This window comes from Humulus lupulus, chromosome 9 (assembly GCF_963169125.1).
Source record: "Humulus lupulus chromosome 9, drHumLupu1.1, whole genome shotgun sequence".
Taxonomy (NCBI): Eukaryota; Viridiplantae; Streptophyta; class Magnoliopsida; order Rosales; family Cannabaceae; genus Humulus; species Humulus lupulus.
In genome coordinates this window covers 155,644,969-155,661,725 of record NC_084801.1, presented here as the reverse complement: position 1 = coordinate 155,661,725, position 16,757 = coordinate 155,644,969, and positions in this window count along the sequence as shown.

The window sequence follows — 16,757 nt, the reverse complement described above, 5'->3', positions numbered from 1 at the left end:
GGTGCTTTAGAAAAAGGGCATATTGACCATACACCAAAATAACTAGGTTAATATTTATAATAAGATTTGATTTTTCAAAATCATATTTTATTATTAATATTTCAGATTTATTTTGTAAATCCCATTTTGTTGTTTAATTTCTTTTTAGTCCTTTTCTCCCTCTATAAATAAGGACTCTCATTTCACATTTTGTATGTAATTTTTAGGTAGCAAAACTCTACCAAATTTTAGTCTCATTTCTCATATTTTCTCTCTAGAATTTCATGAGAATGTCTAGCATAATAGGCTAACATTCTTAGGAAGGTTAGGATGATCCTATATGCACTATGACTTTGTTTGGTATTTTTGATTCACCATGTGCTTAAAGTTTATATATTTGAGTGATTTATTTTCTTTCACCTCTATTTCTTCATCTTGTTATCTATATTTATGTTTACTAATAGTATATAGATTTTGTCAAGCACTTTCTATGTATTATCAAATTAGTGAAAATAATATAGATAATATCTCTATCATTTTCTCCACTTCATTCATATATATTTACTTTTGCTAAATCTATATAGAATTAGTCATGCTCTTTCTATGTATTTTATAAATAGTAAAAGTAATATTTGTGTTAGGTTTTATGTCCAATCTTTTATTGCATTATTTCCAATGGTATAATGTCATTTTTAGATTTATCATAAGATTTATCTCATCTTTCCATGGTAAAGAATAATAATCACTTGAATACATTTTTGTAAAACATATTTGTTCTTCAATGTTAAATCTGCCAAATGAATAGTTGGGATGTGAACTTCTCATTTGTGTAATTTTTATGAATCAAAGATCCAAATAAATAAGTATACATATTGGTGACTCTTGATCCTTCCTACTTGTTACCTATTGTTACATCACACTTTAGTCTATCTTTATTTCTAATCTATAAATCTCAAAAACAACAAAAATATCACTTGTTCTATTTTCCTCATATTATTTATCTCTTAACTTTATTTATTGATTAACTTTATTTATTGATTAACTTTATTTCTTTGCCTCCTTGTGGAATCGACTGCCCGATCTATACTACAACCACCGCTTAGTGGAAGCACGTTTTGGGCGTTAAACACTAATATACCCCCATCGAGCTCCTATCGATCTTCAATAGAGCTAACCTCAAACAGTAAACAACACGTATTCAATACCCTTCCAATCGAGCTCCCATCGAGCCCTATCGATCCAATATACCCCCATCGAGCTCTTATCGATCCTATATACCCCCCCCCCCCCCTCGAGGTCCTATCTAGCTCCCATCGAGCTAAGCTCAAACATAACCCCTCCCATTGAGCCACTATCATGCCATATCGATCCAATGTAACCCCCCCATCAAGCTCATATCGAGCTCTCATTGAGCTACATGATTCCCAGTCTTGTAAAATTGAACTCCCATCGAGCTCCCATCGAGTCAATAAAAACAGAACTTGTAAAATTGAAAACAAAACATAATTTCTTCACATTAGGTATAAATGGCTTACCCCATCATTGAGCCACGACTGGGGTGTTTTCCACTTCAAAAACCACGCTGGACCATGATTCCCAGTCTTTACATCCCTCGGGGTCGGGGATGTCTCCAAGCAGGCAGTTGGACACTGTCTTATGTTGTTTAGGATCTGGTTCTTGAGAGGGTCCAACACATGTGTATCCTCCTCTTCCGGTGCAGCTACATCAATGCGAGGTATTTTCCTTGTGGGATCAGTGTAATCCTCAAACCAATCTGGCTTGCATCTTTTTCGTCTAGTCCGCTGAAAACGAACCCCAGCAACATCGTCAGGGTTGACAATAGCAACTCTCGAAGTCACATCATCAGGTGTCACAATGATAGTGGGAGGCGTGGTTGGATCACCAACATAGTCCAGAGGAATATCAGTGACTCTAAGTTTGAATCTTCCTTGGATCCCCTCAGTCTCTCCTTAATAAACGTCAGAATTTGACTGACTGTGTCCAAGATCACTGACTGGTTCTTTAGGAGGGTCTTTTGTCGACCCTTGACTCTGTCCAACCGCTTTATCAACTCGGATAGCACAGGGGCTAAGGCTGAGGCTGGGGCTAGTGCTGAGGTTGAGGCTGAGGCTGAGGCTGAGGCTGAGGCTGGGGCAACAGGAGGGGTGGGACCTGCAACCTCCTCCTCCGGGACAGCATCATCAAATATCTTCGTTGCATCGGCTTTCTGAGAAACTATCTCACCAACTTTCTCAAAAGTCGCATCCTCATCCCCAGGGATCCTGGCCAAGCCCGGGATAAAGGGGAAGATCTCCCTCTGCCAACGATAAATAATAGTAATTTTCTACTGGTCGAGGCTTCAACATTGGAAGGACGATCAACTGGAAACAACATAAAACATTTGGTTAACTCAAATAATCATAAAAGATAAGCATATAGATACAAATAATTGTTTAATGTCAATCAAATATAACTTACATTCTTCTTCAATAACATTGGTGAGAGGACAGACTTGGTTAAATCCTTGTTCTTGCGATGCGACCAACTAAGCATCCTCGGGACCATGTTTCCCGAGCTTACAACAAACTCCATCGCAAGCTGTTGAATAGCCTCATATGCCCAATATTGTAAGGCCGGGGCATAACCATACATACTATACTTAGACTCCTGCTGTACCTTGGCATCCTTCTTGTTCTCATAGTTGGCCTTTTGCTTTACTGTGTCCTTCTTACAAGAATGTAAAAGCCTCCCATAAGAGTACTTCCCCCATGGATAGCTGAAGAAGTAGTCTACGTCCTCAACCATCTTCAAAATATCTCGCCATATATGCAACTTGCCCTCTATGGCATTCAGAACCCCCTCAACCAACAAACAAAGACCAAGCTTGTACACATCTTCCACAACAGTACAAGTCTTGAAAACATTGTTCACCTGTGAGAGTTGTACTTTCTCAGCATCATTGAAATACTCTGTTATCAAGCGGTCGCTGAGATTATGCTCCTCCAACTCTTCTGGTGACGGGAAGCAACTGAAATTCAACCCCGCCACAAAGGCAAACTCTCCAATGCCGTATCTACAAGACTTCGACCCCGGAAATAAATGCACCTCATCTTCTTTATTATTGGAAATTTTCCTCAAAAGCAACTGATGCACCAAAACTCTTGAGAAATTTAACTCTGAAGCAAAAAAAAAATTGTTTGAAAGGGGATTCCTTAGCCTTTTCTATCATCCCGAGTTGCACAAACCTACTCTTAATGTCCTTTAAAGTGCTACTCCCCCGATATGTGCCTCGACCAGGAAAGTGATCACTAAACGGAACAAGCAACTTAGGCATCTGCAACAGCACATGAAAAAAAATTGGTAAGAAAACAGAATGTCAAACAAAATCTGGAAAAAATCAAAAAAATTATATCAAGCATCTGTAATAAACTGGGTCATCAAGCTTATGTTGAGCTCTATCGAGCTTATCGAGTAATAGTATCGGGTCACAATCGAGCTCATATCGAGCTAACTTATATAACAAATTCTAATATGCCTTTATAAGAACGATTGAGCTTATATCGAGCTTATTGAGTATAACCAATTAGTTTCCTGTCGAACTTATATCGAGCACCTAACCGTAGCTCCATCAAGCCTCCTATCGAGCCTAACCACCTACCCATCGAGCTTCCATCGAACTGCAATCTATAGTGACCATCAAGCTATAATCGAGCTATCATCGAGCCTAACCATACCCCATCGAAAATTCATTTTTGCCACCTATTGAGCTTATCTTGAACTTCTATCAATCCCTATCGATCTTTATCGAGCTCTAATCTAACTGAATGTTTGGCTAATGTTTGATCTCATCGAGCTCATATCGCGGTTGCATCGAACCCATCGAGCCCCATCTGAAAAACCAGAGAAAAACCCAGCCTTAAGAACTGCCATACCCATTCCACACCACCAAATTCAAAGGGATTAAAACAACAATAATCATCACGGGGGTTCAAGAATTTACCTTAAAATTGATGGGAATGTGGGTTCGATTGATGGCTTCAACAGGTTCGACGCCATGGGTTTCGAGCTTCATGGCCGTCGTTGGTTCGACAGGTTCCCTCTACACTTGTGACGGTGGCCGACGTGGGAGAAGAGAAAAAGAGAGGGTGAGCTCGATTGTGGGTTTTGTTTTACAGGGTTTGGCTTTCAATTCGGGTTTTCGGGGTTTGAGAGAAATAGAGAGAGAGATAGAGAGTTTGTGGGGGGAAATTTTGGGTGGGAAAAAATGAGAGGGGTATTTTGGTACTTGGTGAAAGTTTAGCACCAATTTGAAAAAGTGAATGGTACTGATATTATTTAGTAATGACACATTATTATGCATAAATAGTGAAATTTCCATATATATATATAAGAGTTATATATTAAACTTGAATGAATAAGGTTAAAATAAAGATATATTTATAATGACATAGTTATTGAAATTATTCAAAGGACACAATAAAATTAAATGAGAAATCAATGTTATGAAGAAAAAAAAATTGTCAACATGACACTCGAAGAAATATTAATTAGGAAAAACTTAATAAGAAGTTTTGCTACAGGTGGAGCATTGAACTATATATATATATACTAAATACGATCATTTGCATTGCACATTTGCTTAGTTTTATTTATAAAATTTATTAATTATTTTTATTAAATTTATATGATTATCATATAAATTTTAAATAAATAAACAATATTATATATAATAATTACATAAACATATTAAAAGAAAAAATAAACCAAAACATTGTTTATGATTTTTTTAAAAAGTATATATAATATGATAACGTATTAGATTACAAATGACATTATTTAAGCTACAAAACATTCATGATATTATTTAAATTACACCTTAGTGATTGAAGAATAAGTATATTTATTTTTTATAGAAGATAAATATTATTCCTTACATAGTTATACTATTTATATACACACGACACCTATATATAAAATATTTGTAATATTTATTGTTATATATATATATATATTTATATAAGTTAGATCAAATAAAAAAAACATGTTTCCTTTTAAATATAAATGATAATTTTTTTTAATAAAAACTAAGATTATGTATTATATATTATTTTTGTAATCATAGTATTTAAATTTATATTACTATAATTATTAAATAATGATAATAACTAATCATGTATTATATATTATTATAATAATGATATTTTATAATATTTATATTTATATTAATATAATTAATAAATATCTATTTTTAATTAGCTTTAAATGTATATTTCGTTAAATATTTAGAATATTTTGTCAAAGTTAACAAAACAAATTGTTAAAATAAAATTTTTCTGTTTTCTACCTACTTTTTATATTACTAGGTAGAAGTAACGTACAAGGAACGTTTGCTTGGTTTTAAAGTTGTAAAAATGATATATAATACATAATAGAATGAATTATAGTTTTATAGTATATATAAATATTTATATCAATAATTTTTACATATATGACATCTAAACACAACATTGATATATATATATTTACATGGCTACATGACATATATATATAAAATACAATAATATTTTAAAAGAAATTAAAATAGAAATAATATAAGAATAAAAAAGGTCATATTGTAGACAAATATATACATGCATAAATTATTTTTAGTTTCTAATATATTTCACAATATCTTTTGGTGAATTTGATGAATAAAAATAGCTCCAATTGATAAAAAATAAATTATTACACAAATTTATAAAAAACTGATATGTATGCCTTTATGATTTTTAAATAAATATGATTTAATTATTTAAATAATCATAAAATATTTTAAAAAAATATCCTATTTTAATTAATTTTGTTAAGTTGTTCTCATTTTTGAGTTTGATAGTTACAACAAAAGATTATATATTATATGTTTAATATAATATTAAATTTAAGTTTAATTAAATTAAATTTTATTTAAGTTATAAAATATATGGTTTTATTATTTTTAAATAATCATTATTGTAAAATATCTTAAAAATATTATATTTTAATTTCTTTAATTAATTATTTATTTAAGTTTAAGTCTATTATAAGAATATTCTATTAAACTTAATGGAAAAAATAAAAAATCCTTAAAAGTATAAATTTCTGTTATCTATATATTTATTATATAGAAGAGATATATATACTTTTCATATGCTAAAAAATAATATCCAATTTTTTTTTCCATAATGTAATAAGAATATTCTAAGTTTCTTTTACAATTTTCCTGTCAAAGATAAGTCGAGAAAAAACTTTCCAACATGGATAAAAAAAAGTAGAAACTTTCAAGTTCATTTTATGTATAAAAAATATATCAACTTGATCTAAGATAAAAATAAAATTTATTTAATACATGCATTACATAATTTTAAAATATATCTTAATTTCAACCATTAAATTACTTTGATCTACGATAAAGTCAAATATAAAAATATGAGTTCATACTGCCGACGGGAAAAAAATCTGAATCCTTGATATTAAGCAAAAATATTTATATATATAATAGGACCATCGTATCTTTATGAAAAAGTGTACATTTTGACCTTTGGTTATGAAATAGTAACGTAAAGGTCAATTAGAAATAAATATATATATATATAACTAAACTAATATATTATTGGTTAATTCTATAGTCATCCTTGGTTGTATTTTTTATATTTTTGGTAAGCGGTACTCATAATCTTAATTTTTTATGTAATTATATATATTGTAATTATAGTAGTTATTTTATTATTTTTTTAAAAATTTTAAATAATTTAAGATGTCGAAAATAAAATTTAAAATATTTTGTTATACTTGTATCTGTTTTTTAAATTTGATTTCAAAATATTAAATTATTCAAAAAAAAATTAAAAATTGTTAAATGCATGTTAAAATTACAATATTCAGAATCATATATATATATATAAATTATAATTATTTATGGACCCAGAATAAAAAGGATACATTTATTAGTCCCATTCAAGAATTATCCTATAGATTTTTGTAATAATAAAGGAATTGACCAAAAAAATTCCAGCTATATACTTAGAATCGAATAATTAGATTTTTTTCGATTCTTCTGTCAATTAAAGACGAAAAGGTCCCATCACCCTTGGGTGTGGGGTGGTAGGGGCATTGGTCATCAAAGCCAATGTTGGGGTTCAAATCTCCTTAAGTCCAACTTATGTATATGTATATTATGTATATGTACCTTGTTATGGTGGTATTGGTCTCTCAAGGTGGTGATACTATTGGTTTCCGTTCTTCCTTGTAAGGAGGTTTGCACTCTTTTTATGAGTCATAATGGATTGTATCTAGTTGGGAATTGTAAATAGAATTAGAAATCATTATCCTATTCTGTAACACGTAATAATATTTAAAAAAAAAAAGAATATATCTCTATTTAAGAAGAGACAAGAATGAAATAAAGAAAAGTGTAAAAATTCAAAACCAAAAATTAAAAATGTTATAAATGTCAACAAAAATCTATTTTAGACACCTTTTTTTGTTTGGTTCAATGGGTCACATTAACATTTTCTATATTTTATTTTTTTCAAGTTAAGGGATGCTTTTCTGGGTAGATAGTCCTTGTTCCCATCATACAAGTGAATTAAAATATCATCATATAAATAAAAAAAAAAACTTAGAATTAGATATATCTACCATCAGTTATAATATTCCATAATGATTTTTATCACAATTCTCTTCTAATTGAATAATTGTACCATTTGTATTTGTTTGCTCGTACCACTTTTTCTATGGTTTGCTAATAATAAACCATTCAACCTTTTTTTTTACACCGGTTAATCCACCCAAAAAGAAGAAGGATTGTGTGATTTGCTAGTAAATTATTTAAAAAAAAATAATGGCGGCAAAACTATTCAAGTAGATATAAATCTTGTCGTTAAATACTTATGTAAAAAATTTGACAGCAAACATACTTAAGTAATTACAATTCTTGCAGTTAAATACTCATGTAAAAATTTTGATGGCAAAACTACCTAAGTAGTGGATTTTCTTGAACTTAACTCACTATCGTTTAAGTCAATTGTTAAAATTAACCCTATGTGATACGTGTCGGCCTCCAATTCGTCCAAAATATTTTTAAAATAATTAAAATATTCATGAAAAAATAAAAAATATATATTTTATTTTCTAAAAGTATAATTTTAAATATTTTTGAAATAGATAAAAATTCAGAAAAATTAAAATAAAATATTTTAAATTCCAAAAAAATAACCCAAGTATTTTTAAAACTAAAAACATTAATTTAATGAAAAATTTAAATAAAATCATAAAAATTTCATTTTTATTTTGATTAAAATCTAAATACAATCTAATTTCATGTTGATTAAATAAATTTTTTGTGATTTTTGTTTAGACTTTTCATTATATTAATGTTATTTTTTTAGTTTTTAAAATACATGTGTTTAGTTTTTTTAATTTAAAATATGATCTTTATTTTTTAGAATTTTATTTTTTATTTTTTCCTAAATTTTTAATTAAATTTAAAATATTTAAAAATAAAAAAAATGAACAAATTGGAAGTTGACATGTGTCCCGTAGGGTTAATTTTAACAACTAACTTAATGACAAAGAGTTAAGTGTAAGTAAATCCATTACTTAAATAGTTTTACAGTCAAAATTTTTACATAAATATTTAACTACAAAAATTATAACTACTTGAGTAATTTTGCCGTCGTTATCCCTTAAAAAATGATACACATTTTAGTTAAAAATTAAGTGATAATTGCGGAATCAACACAATTAGAATAAGGAGCTTTTTTTGGGTCAAGCTTTTAGTCTCTCAGATTGAGTAATGAATTTTTAATAAAAATTACGAAGGAAAAGAGAGAGAATTATAGGATATATTTTTTTTAATTTTAATTTTTTTTTTCTAAATTTGAATACCTAAAATTTTTATGATAATTCAAAGATCTTCATTTTACATTAAGATTTTATTCAAAGTTTATCTATTTAAAAAAAAATCTCATTTTTCATTCAGATTCTCAATTCAAACAAGATTACCTTATCCTAATATTTGTCTACTTGGTTGATATTTCTTTGATAAAAGTATGATATTTGTCAATTATCATTATATTTTTTTTTAATAATTTCTAGTTAAGTTTGGTTATTGACTATTTGTTCCCTTTTTATCACTAAGTTTAAAATAATAGTATGAATGAGTCCATAAAAAGCTACTTCACTTAATGTAAGTCTATTTCAATATATTTGTGAAAGAATTTATTTTATGTTATTTTTGTAAATATTCTGAAAAAGTTGAATTCCGATGTAAATTTTACAAACAAAAAAAATCCACAGATAAAATCAGCCTAAAACAATTAGGCCCATGTCTGATCTTAATTTCTTAGGAAATTCACAACACTAATCTTGGGCTCCATTACTACTAAAATAGATACATACAACTTGAGGCCTTTTACAATAACTTTGGTATTTTTGAAAAGTAAAGTTATATTTTGTTGTTTCTTCAAAAACAATATAAACCAGTAGTATTTTTTTTTTTAAAAAAAAAAAGAAAAAAGAAAAAAGATAGAGACTATGATATAAATATATATATATATATATATATTTATAAAGACTGATCCTAGGGACATAAAAACACTTATGTAACTATGTTGTACTTGAGTACCACTAGGAATGGTGATATTTGTTACTCTATTCCTTCCTCTTGACGTTTTTCTTCCCTAAAATCGAATCGTGTAACTCAAAATATATTACTATAAATATAATCAAGGCCGTACTAGAAATTTAAATTAAGTAGAACAAATATATATACAAAAAATGAAGTTGAGGACATATACAAATATATGATGAAACTACATATTTGTTACATCCAAATTTCGAGAATAGAAATTTTGGTCTTGAAATGTAGGCTTGTAAAGTGTAAGCTCGAAAATGGCAAGTAAGGGCTCAGCACTTGTATAAATTAATATGTTTCCTGAGTTGTTTCAATTGGCGACCGAACACCAGTTAAGAAATGATGGATCTTCTCCGAAATCTGAGTGCAATTCGAACCTTCATTACAAGCTCAAAGAGGTTGATCTCCGATGGTTATGTTCGATGAAATCACTAGCTAAGAATGAGGCTAACCAGAGTGACAAGCTCGTGATGTTAGTCGATCTCAAAAGTGTGTAAATTGTATGTTCGAGGTCGGTAATCCAGTTTGAACGCGGTTGCTGTTAGAAAATCCCTATTCCTTGGGGATTTGTTGTATCTGATAATAAATCCCGATTATCATGGGATATTATATTATTAATGTATTTAATTATATGTATATTAAATTTGAATTGTAACTTCCCGAAATAAAAGGGAAAATATTTTGTTAATTAGTCTATAAATAAACTGGAGAATTTCATTTGTAGACACAATTTGGTACTAGGAATACTTTACAAAATTGCTGTAAAAGCTTTAAGAGAATTCCACCACTCAATAATATTGACTCGTGGACTAGGAAGATTTTAACTGCTGAACCATGTAAAATCCCGATTGTTCTGATTTATTTTCTTAATTTTGTGTTTAGTGCTCTTCATATTTAAGTTGACAAAAAACGGCATCAACAGTTTGATGCTTTCATTGAGTGCATTAAGCAAGTCATTAGATTGTTTAATCAGAAACCTCCTGAATTACCAATGGCCGCAGTACTGGTGGGCGACCATTGCCCCAAATACTAGAGGAACAAACTTCTCGCACTGAAGATTACCCGCATCGACCTAGGAAGTAGCCCATGGCTGACCAGGTCCCAGAGGGAGGGAGTGCATCCTCTGATTCCCAAGGACCGCCTGCTCCCAGGCCTGACGAGGATCTCTACTATAATCCAGAAAGATACATTCCTATTGTTGAACTGGAGAATCGCCAACTGCGCCAACAATTGGCGAAAGCTACAAGGCGCAACGAAGAGTTGGCCAGACAGGCTGCTGAGGTCCAGGTACCACTCTGGAGGCCAAGTGGATGTCCCCGAGGAAGCAAGGCCGCTAGGAGAGCTGAACAAGGGGCCCAGCAGGCTTAGCTGAGACCTAGAATAAATCCTGGTGATGAATACCCTAGGAGAAATACTCGAGCAGAGGCTACTAACAATCCAACTGCGGAGGTGTCTACAGGAATAAGGAATAATCGAGCTTCTCCAGCCACTCGGAACCCTAACCCTGAAGTAGTCAGGAACAACCCGGAACCTGTCCGGGCCAATTCTAGACCATCTAGACCCAACAATGAGAGGCCACCACCATCACCTATAAGACATCCACCCTCTTCAATAAGGCACCCCTCACAGTCCGAGAGGCACCAAACCGTACACCATAGAGGCCCCCTCGCAGTGGTAGACGAGATGGGAACCGTTAGGCCAGACCCGGACATAGGGGCGAAAGAGAGGCTACTTGAGAACACAGAGCTCCCTAGCCATCGGGAAGCCATGTGTCAAGATCACAAACGGCTGGGGAGCAGAGGCCAGTGGATGATCCACCTTGTAACCACCGAGCCCCTCAGCCAGAGAGAAATGTTAGCTTCATAAGTGGGAGCTCGGACTACACTCGGTCTATAAGCATATATGATACCGAGCCCAGGAATATTGGAAATTAGGGCAATCATCCTGACCTTCAGGACCACCTGAACCATAATCGGGGGCAGGCCAATCCCACGAACCCTGACTTACACGACCTTTTGAACAGTCGACATATGGAAACCAGAATAACCCTATACCGGGACAAAGAGCTGGAGTTTTTATAAACAATAACCAGCTCCCCCAAGTTCAAGCTCGACCTCCAGTGGACCTGGTCCAGGAGAGAATTGAACAGTTCGAACGGGCGTTCAAGCTCCTACAGGATGAAAAGAACAGGGATAAGCCTGAAGACACCGATAAGGAGCTCGAGCCTTTTTCCCCGCATATCTCCAACACTCCATTTCCACAAGGGTTTAGAATACCCCGTGTAGCAACATATGATGGGAACTCAGACCTATACAGTCATTTGAGCACATTCAATACCATCATGCGAGCCAACAATGTTGGTTATGAGCTCTGATGTATGTTGTTCCCAGCTACTCTGACAGGACCAGCAAAAATCTGGTTTGAAAAGTTTAGAAGACATTCGATCTCATCTTGGGATCAGCTAGCAAAGGAGTTTAAGAAGTAGTTCAAAGCCATGGTAGGCGTCAGGCCCGAAGCCTCGGCTTTCACCAACGTCAGACAACAACAGGGAGAGTCACCGAAGAGTTACCTTACAAGGTTTAATATAGAAGTGGCTCAAGCCTGCAACGTCGATGACAGTGGCCACCTGATGGCTGTAAGAGTTGGTATATTACCATGGAGTCCCTTTTGGGAGGATATGCAAAGAAAACCCAAAAGGTCATTAACCGAGTTCAACAAGAGGGCCCAACGATTTGTCAATGTAGAAGAGGCGAGGTCAGTGTTAAATCTGACCTCTCAACCCGTAACTACAACGACAAATGTTAACTTAGCCTCGACCTCGGCTGCCCCAACGACGTCAAGACCCTCTGGGGAAAACCCTTCAAAAAGAAAGAAGAATGAAGGGAATAATCCCAAGGCTGACGGGGGAAAAAGAAGAAGGGAGACAAGTATTTCTCCATTTACACAGTATATACCGAGCTCAATGAGACTCGGGAGAATATATTTTAGACATGTATTTCTTGCCAATGAGAATCAGGTACCATTTAGACGGCCTGACCCAATGCAGAATCAAAAGGTAGAGAGGGACTCCAATAAATACTGCAGATTCCACAGGGACGTCGGACATACCACTGATGAGTGCCGACAACTGAAGGAGGAGATCGAAGGCTTTATCTTGAGGGGATATTTCAGACAGTATGTGAGAAACTAGAATCCCAATCAAGCCTCAACAGGACAGAGGTCAGCGTCTACGCAACCTACCCAACAGAACAACTCCCGTGCACGGGAGGATTTGGTAACCATCTCTGGGGGACCACATCCTGCAAGATTGGGCGGAAATGCCCAAAAAAGATACGTAAACAAGCTCAAAACTGGGGGCAGTTCTCCCTGTGAGCCTGAATTATGAGCTCCAAAGCAGCAGAGGGTTGAAACTCAACCCATCACTTTTACAGAAGAGGATGCATCACATGTTCAGTTTCCTCATAACGACCCCCTGGTCATCACGCTTCAGCTCGCGAACAGAAGGGTACGTAGGGTCTTGATTGATAATGGGAGCTCTATAAATATTCTTTACAAGGCCACTCTAGAAAAGATGGGACTCACGCTTCAAGATTTGAAAGCTTGTGCAACCACGTTGTATGGATTTTCAGGAGAAGGGATTGCATGTACGGGATCCATTGAAATCCCTTTAACCTTGGGAGACTATCCAGTCTCAGTAACCAAGATGATGGAGTTCGTGGTGGTGGATGCACCGTCGCCCTACAACGTACTGCTCGGGAGAATAACCCTGATTGGGCTGGGGGCTGTGTCTTCTGTTAGGCACTTGGCCATCAAGTTCCCGACATCTAGTGACATCGGGATGCTAAAGGGAGACCAGCTCATAGGAAGGGAATGCTACAACATTTTCATCAGAAGGAAAAAACAAACAAGTGCATAGACACTTGTGATCATTCAGGAGATGGATGGATCCGTCTTTGAGATAGAAGAAGAGATCAAGCCCAGAGTCGAAGAAAGGGTCGATCTCAAACCACTGGAGGAGCTTGAAGAAGTAGAGCTCAATGAGAAAGATACCACGAGAGTGGTCAAAATAGGAAAGAACCTTTTTGAAAATGCAAGATAACAATTAACTTGTTTTTTGAAAGAAAACTAGGATGTATTTACATGTTCGCACTCGGATATGGTAAGGATTAGTCCGAATCTCATAAGCCATGCACTCAACATTGATAAGAGCTTCCCCCCGAAGCAACAAAAAGGGAGGCTCCTGGACAACGACAGAAATAAAGCCCTAAAGGAGGAGGTCGAGCGGTTAAAAGAAAATCAATTTATTCGAGATGCTTTTTATCCTGATTGGATAGCCAATCCTATGCTGGTCCCGAAACCCAATGGAAAATGGCGAACCTGCATCGACTATTCGGACCTCAGCAAGGTGTGCCCCAATTACTGTTTTCCCTTGCCTCGAATAGACCAGCTCGTAGATTCCACTATAGGCCACGACATCATGTCATTCATGGATGCTTATTCTGGATATAACCAGATTGCCATGCATGCACCTGACCAAGAACATACGAGTTTTGTAACCGGCAAGGGATTGTATTGCTACAACGTCATGCCTTTCGGGCTCAAAAATGATGGAGCCACATACCAAAGACTGGTAAATAGGATGTTTGCTGAGTAGATAGGGAATAACATGGAAGTTTATGTGGATGATATGTTGGTCAAATCCAAACATAACAATAACCATGTAGATGATCTCGCTGAATATTTTTCCATACTTAGAAAATACAATATGAAACTTAACCCACAAAAATGCTCATTCGGAGTTTCTTCGGGTAAGTTCCTTGAATTCATAGTAAATGCTCGAGGTATAGAGGTTAATCCCGGCAAGATCAAGGCTTTAATAGACATGCCCTCACCTCAAAAACATAAAGATGTCCAGAGCTTAACTGGACAAATGGTGGCCTTAAGTAGGTTTATCTCAAAATCTACAGAGCGGTGCCTTCCATTCTTTAATCTTTTAAGAGGAGGCAAAAAGTTTGAGTGGTCGGATGAGTGTGAACTCGCGTTTCAGAATAAGGAACACCTTGACGAACCACTGATCTTGTCTAACCCTATCACAGGAGAAATTGTGTATATATACCTCGCTACAACTGAGCACGCCATTAGTGTAGTACTGGTACGGGAGGATAAGAAAATACAGAAACATGTGTACTACGTCAGCAAAAGATTACTGGGGGTAGACTCGAGCTACCCATTAATGGAGAAACTGACTCTGTGCCTGATGCACGCATCTCGAAAGCTCTGACCCTATTTCCAAGCACATCCAATTAATGTGTTAACTGACCAGCCACTGAGGCAGGTTTTATCTAAGCCCGAAGCATCCAGAAGACTATTGAAATGGGTTGTTGAACTCGGACAGTTCATGATTACTTATCACCCAAGAACGACAATCAAAGGCCAGGCTTTGGCAGATTTCATTGTCGAATGTATAGGGATTTCCAACGATGAAGTTGTAACCCCAGCCCGCGAGCTATGGAGACTTTATGTCGATAGATCCTCCAATGAAAATGGATCGGGGGCAGGGATCATTCCCATCACCCAACAGGAAATCACTTCCACTCGGCACTAAGGTTTGGCTTTGAGGCTTCAAACAACGAGGTTGAATACGAGGCGTTATTAATAGGACTTCGAATATCCACCGAGCATAAATCAAATGCCATACATTGCTATAGAAACTCACAGTTAGTTGTTAACCAAGTCCTGGGGGGATATCAGGCTTGTGGTATAAAAATGGTTGCTTACCTGGAAAAGGTAAAAGCAGCACTCGGAGGGTTTGAGTTCTACACTATAGAACAAGTCACCCAAGAGCAAAATTCAAATGCAGACGCATTGGCCAGGCTTGCCACAAGTAACGAATCTGATACACTTAACGTGGTTCCGATAGAATTTCTACCGACCCCGAGTATTAATGAGCCTGATGAAGAAGACGTAAATATGGTTGACTCACAATCCATTTAGATGACCCTAATAGTTGACTACCTTGAAACCGGAAGTCTCCAAACAGACCGGAACGAGGCTAGAAAGCGTATGTACCAAATTCCAAGATATACTATTTTGGAAGGAAAAATGTATAGAAGGGGGTACTCTATGCCATTACTTCGGTGTGTGACTCCTCCCGAGGAGAAAAATATTTTGGAAGAAATCCATGAAGGATTTTGTGGAGACCACACCGGGGGCATAGCTTGTCAAAAAAGGTGATTAGGCAGGGGTACTTTGGCCCACATTCAAGGCAGACTCGTTCGAGGCAGTAAAACGTTGTGATAAATGTCAACGGTTTGCCTCAATACCACGAGCTCCACCCATCGAGCTTACCATGACGAGCTCCCCCTAACCATTCGTGATATGGAGAATTGATCTCATATGCTCCTTGCCAACTGGAAAAGGTGGAGTAATGTATGATGTGGTTGCAATAGATTATTTCACCAAATGGACCGAAGCTGAACCCTTGGCCACTATTACCTCGAAGAAAGTCCTAGATTTCATAGTAAACAACATCATCTGCAGATATGGGATGCACAGGAAGATGGTATCAGATAATGGGACCTAGTTCGACAATGATTTATTTACGCATTTCTGCGAAAAGAATGGGATAATAAAGAGTTTTTCCTCCGTGGCCCATCCCTAGGCAAACAGCCAGGTCAAAGCAGTCAATAAAATCTTACAGAGCTCCATGAAGAAAAGGTTAGAAGAAGCAAAGGGGAGATGGCCAGAGGAGTTGCCACGAGTCTTGTGGGCTTATAGAACCACGACAAGAACTTTAACGGGGCATACCCCCTTCTCTATGGCTTATGGATGCAAGGCCATGTTGCCTATCGAGGTGGAAATCCCAACAATAAGGCGCGATGCATATGATCAGGCCTCGAACCAATCCCAGCTCGAAGAAAGTCTGGACTTCATTGAAGAAAGATGAGATGAAGCCTAGTTAAGAAAATGTTGCATACCAGCAACGGGGTACTAGATATTTTAACAAGAAGGTCCAAGATAGAAAATTCAGGTAGGGAGACCTGGTGCTAAGGCGCATGTTTTTGGCCACGCGAGACCCGTCTGCTGGGGTGCTTGGACCTAATTGGGAGGGACCCTATCAGATCGA